Genomic DNA, 5,973 nt, shown 5'->3' on the forward strand with positions numbered 1-5,973 from the left:
TCCTTTGTAATAGTAACATCCTCAACACAATTTAGCGACATTATGCTAAATATCCTCACAAACCTCGGAAGATATATCATACTGGAAGAGGTACATAGTTATTTCAACTATCATCCGTCTTTCTGCCGAGGTAAGGTGCTCTGCGCAATTCGAAATGGGCCGTCATTTTCCCCTCGCAAGCAAACTATAAGAAGTATTGCAAGTGCCGCTGAGCGATATTTTACAAACATGCGAGTATTACCCAAGATATTTTTTTCGAAGGAGTAAGCACTGAAAGTTTCCTTTTTAGAAAATAATGCAAGTTTTGCAGGATAAATTTGCCAAGATTATCGCAGGAAACAAGGAAAAGTAGACAGCCATTAACACTCCCTGACATGGCTCAGGAGTCATGCTCATGCAGTCAGGAATTGATCAGTCAGCAAAAATGTTTTTTATAGTTAGATAATTTATCGAAAAGTTATTGTTGAATTATATTTAAAATTTAATGCTTAATGAAAACGTTAACGTTACTTCGTCTTAACAGAAGGACATAGGGATAAAGCTATAACAAATACTAATTAAGGACATACATCTGTACTTCGAGAGTTTCGAGTGTCTCGTGGAAGTGGTATCGCCTCGTCTCGTCAAAAAATGGTCTCGTCTCGAGTGTCGTCTCGAGTTCTACCCATCGGTCTCGTCTCGAGTCTCGTCTGAAAAACGAGACGAGAAAGTCTCGAGTCTCGCGGCAACACTAGTGCCAGCTCACGCGTAGCACTGGCTGCTGGATGCTACACCGCGCAAAAACAAAATAAAGAAATAATTTAATGCTGTCCGCTAATTTCAATGGCTCAGCGTCACTATGAAGACGAATTAAAAGATCACATCGAGCCTTATGCATCCAACAATGGTAGGTGGAGAGGTGGAAGGAGTATTGAGGGAAGGGGAGAGTTTGAAGGGTGGGTCAGAGAATAAAATTAGAATAGCGAGGAGGGGAACAGAGGGAAGGTCAGGTGGTGATGACTTAAAGGGGAGGGAAGGGAGGATTAGCAAGGATAAGTCAGATTTTAAAATAATTAAAAAATAATCCCCCTATCATCTAATCTCCTCAATTCTAGGTGAATCTCCTCTTGCACTCCCTTCCTTACAATAATACAGTCCTTCCTCTACAATGAGGCTCTTTGCTTCTCCGGCCCTGCTAGTAATCCGGCATTTATATAGAGGTAGCTACCAAGTGGTTAGCTCGGTAATTTCGAGTAGTCTACTTTGCAGGTGAACCAAATCCAACTCAAAAAATAGGGAAGTAGTGCTCACTGAGACGGGAGCCTTCCACTTCAATGGAATAATGTGGACTTAAGATTAAGACCTCAGGAGAGAGGGCCGTTTTTACAGAAGAGAGTGCCACGCTCTACGATAAATGTAACTCAAACTTCTCTCACTTTTGGGACTTGTAGCCATGCATTTCCATATATATTCCCTTTACTCTGGAAGTCAACATCCTTAGGTTCTTCCCAAGTTTGTTCATATATTTTTACACTTGGCAAATGTAAATTTGTTCACTTTTTATTTTATTTGTTGATTCTTATAAGCGTATTTCTTTATCTTTTTTGTCATAATTCACTACATGTAATTCCAAGAATAACTTGTCAGTGCATTAAACTGCAAATACTTAATGCTTGACGAGGGGTTATTAGGAAGATGGTACTTTCTAGTTCTTTTCTACTTCTATCTTTCTCGCCCAATAAAGTCGAATTGTTATATTATTGTTATTACTCCTTTAAAATGACACAAAAAATATTAAACTAATAAAAATTAAAAATTTTGGGTAAAATTGGGGTGGTTACAGGGGTCGTTACCTCTGAGACCCTCCCCCACTAAATCCGCCCGTGGAACATTGTACGATGCGAAATTCCCCCCCTGATTCGCACAAGCATGGTGAGGACCGCCATTCTGTGCTTACCGTGGCGTCGAGACGCAGGTTCGATAGCGGGGGGAGTGTGGTAACGCGGTGCGCAGACTCCGCCGACCCCCTCCCCCGCGAGAATGGGGAAATCGAGAGAGAGAGTGGGGTGGGGTGGGGTGGGGTGGGTTGGGCGGTGCCAGCACCACGCCCTCTCGTGGATGGCGGGGTGCAGGGGAAGGGTGATATGGGTGCGCGCACGACGCAGGGGCTGACTGTCGCCGTAGGGGAAATACTCGCGCGCGGACTCCTTATGACTCCCGGATAAGGTCGGCTCCAAGAGGCGGTGCCGCGACGCACCAATCACCGACCTATGCGATGTGCAATTTCAACTACCGCAGCCTAAAAAAGAATAGCTCTCGGATGTATTATATTTTAATGGTTGGGGGAGGGAGGGAACGAGGGGGATCAGAGATGAGGGGGGCGGCAAACTGATCTTTGTCTCCCCTCCCGTAAAAACTCCTAGCTTTGGCCCTGGATGCACGAAATTTAGACGGGGCCAATGTCTCGGTGGATGTCCATTGTGTATGGTACAGTGTGCCATTGGCCACACTGTACCATACACAATGAATTTATCCACGAGGCTAGATGGATTCCTTGTTATTCTTTCGATGTTTAGGTCTGGACAATTATTACGCACTTCAGGCCACACCTTGAATATGCAGCGAGCATTTGGGATTCAGCGCAGAAAGTCATAACCCGTGACCTTAATAAAATACAAAGGAAAGCTGCGCGCTTCGTCAGAAACTGCTACGAACGATGAGAAAGCATTACGCAGTTGTTAAACGAATTAGGTTGGGAGCCGCTAGAGACTCGGAGGTTGCGCGATAGGCATAAATTGTTTGTGCAATGGAGAATAGATATCTTTCATAGGGGCACGGAGAATATCACATAAGAGCTCCACGATATTGCCTGGCCGAAAGTAATGAATAATGAAGAGAGATATTTTCCCGAACATATAGGTGTAGGAATATGGCTTAACATTGAAATAAAAAAAGATAGATTAATAGTGTATGGCAAACCCTCACATGGATATCCACTATCAAAAAAATAGGCCGTGTAAGCACCCAACATCACGCAAGTGCACCAACGCATGTCAGAGACACTGGCCCCGTCCAAATTTCGTGCATCCAGGCCCGGAACTAGGAGTTTTAACAGGAGGGGGGGACAAAGATCAGTTTGCCGCCCCCCTAATACCTGATCCCCTCTCGTTCCCTCCCTCCCCCAATAACTAAAATATAATACATCCGAAAACTATTTTTTTGAGATGCGGTAGTTGAAATTACTTACCGTATGTGTTATATTAAGAAGTATTATTAATATTATTGTTCAATAGTGCATAAATTAATTGTTATTGTTAAATAATATCGTTAGAAAAATTGATAACTTTTTTAATAAATTGTTCAAATTTTGTCGCCCACTGAAATCTGCCGCCCGGGGGAAGTACCCCCTCTGTTCCGCCTTAATAATCCGGGCCTGGTGTAAACACATTCACAATGTAAAATTCGCCGTGCAAACACACAACTGCACACAAATGCACGAATGCATGTCCGGGAAAAATTGCCCTGTCCCAATTCATCCATCAAAGCAATAGGGTGGTTTCCTATTATTTTTTTGTTGCCTAAATCGAAAGATTATTACTCCTGGAGTACGCATTTAACGCTCTTAGATTTTTGAATGAAGATATATATTTTTCGCGATTAAATGAAAAGTGAAAATTTTCAAGCGCGCAAAAACGCGACGGCTAAGTAGGAATGCTGGGAAAAGCCCGTGTGACGTCATTCTGGTTCCAGCTGTCGCCGTGTGAGGTGACCTTGGGGCGAGGACGTGTGCGCTGATATGACGCAGGATGCTAGCAGGTAGCGGAGTACCCTGCTAGCAGGTAGCGCTTGGCTTAAATAAGAATTATTAATACCTTATCAAGCGAAGGATACTTTCCGACCATAAGCAGCTTTAATAAGTGATTATTAAGAGACGTTTCCCTGAGGTCTGTGCCTCATGCATGCATTGGTAATCTCAGAAATGGTAAAACTCCTATCTACTCGTATAGAAACTATGACATCACGTGGAGTGGAATGAATGAATGAATAAACTTTATTGGCTCTAGGAATCCTTTCCCTAGGAGCCTAAATAAATACATAATCATAAACACTCAGACTGAGAAGGTTAACATAAAAAAAGAAGAAATCATGAAACACTCAACCAACCAACTCAAACAACCACCTTTATACATATTTCCAAAAACATGAAACAAAATCAAAAACCATGCAAACCCATGAATTGCAAGTTGCGGACGCTTATATAATTCAGGTATCATAAAAATAAAAAGAAAACAAAGACTTTTTGAAATTATTGATTGTTGAGATATTTTTTAACTCTTGAGGAATCGAATTTCATACATGACATGGAATCGCATGGGCGCCAATCTGGCCTTTATCAAATGAGGTTAAAATTGACCATTGCCATTCGCCTAAACTGGGATTTCTAAAACCAAATAATTTGTATATTATGAATACAATAATGGTGGGTAACGAATCGCAATCAATGCCTTTCGTTTTCTTTGATGAAGGAAACTACACTATTGTCCATTCAAGTAACTGCGCCATTTTATGCATCGTGTAAACACTGCTATACACGGCCGTAATAAACGGGGCACGTCATTGCGTAGGTTAACACTGGAAACAATTATTGAAATAGCGGGATTGAGAGGTTGGAATTTGGGCATGGGGTATTTGCCACCATTCATGTATGAATTTCCGCATGCGTTCTATCAATTCACCGCTTTACGTGACAAAAATTAAATCAAGCATTGAACCAAAACTTAGTTTAATGGCTTTTAGGCGCTTATAAATTACAACGAAGAAAGAAAGTTAAGAAATTAGTCGGCAGCACAAGAAGGAAAGTCAAGACTTTTAATTAAATGGGGAAAAACTGGAATATATTGACGAGTTGCCAATAAATTATATTTTTGAAGCGTTTCATTCGTCTATCCTCATGGCTTGCAAATTGCTATTTTTATTCATGGTGGAACAAAACTCGATACTATTCAACAAACTTTTATTTTAACAGTCTACTTGTTTTATCAAGACTAATGACGGTATAAACGTTGAAAATAGTAGACTGTTAAAATAAAAGTTTGTGGAATATTACCGAGTTTTGTTTCACCATGAACATTTATCGTTCCATCAAGTAACGCCCAAGTCAGTTGTTATTTTTATTTCACTTTCACCTACATAAAATTTTTCAAAGTGGTACTCTTATTCGGGGATCATATTATATCAATATGATCACTGAACTTCCTGGCTTAGGAATATTTTCAATCCTGTAAGCCGGCATGATTATCCTTCACTTTTTATTTCAATCCAAGAGCACAAACCTTCTACGATCTCAAATCAACCTCAACCAAGCCAAGCTTCCCGATCACCCTCGTGCTATTGATCCCATCTCCTTTCATCCCTTTACGGTAGCCGGCTCGATCAGCGGCCGCTATGTTTTTTGCGTTTTCTCGCCTGAGGCGAGCGTGAGGTACATTGTTGAAGGGGAAAAGGCGGAGGGAACCACTGCGTGGTAATGGCCTGCCTCGCCCATAGTGTGCGTGAGGAACCAAAAGGGTAGCCTTACTACTCGCTATATTTTTTCCACCCCGCGGTCTTCGTCCTTCATTTGTTCGACATATCCTCTCCCATCTGGGCCAATCGCGTTGCCTGGACCGCCTTTCGATCGAGAGAGACAAAAGGGAAGAGATCGAAATTAAATGATAAAGCGAGAAGAATTGAGGGCTCGCGAGCCATTCTTGAGGCGGTAGCATGAGCCATTAATGCCTCCATTCTTCCCCGAAGCGACGATTCCGGTAAGAGTTTTCGAAAATGGGACCAAGACGATTGTTTCAGGTTTTCGACGCGAGAGGGTGGGATGAGCGATCGTAGCCTGAAGACTTATTGAACACTGAAGGTTCGTATTATCTATTATAGTATGCTACCGATTAAGGTAGGTTTCCATGCAGTACTAAAGAAGTGATCTGGGAGCCTCCCTTCCTT

This window comes from Ischnura elegans, chromosome 7 (assembly GCF_921293095.1).
Source record: "Ischnura elegans chromosome 7, ioIscEleg1.1, whole genome shotgun sequence".
Lineage (NCBI taxonomy): Eukaryota > Metazoa > Arthropoda > Insecta > Odonata > Coenagrionidae > Ischnura > Ischnura elegans.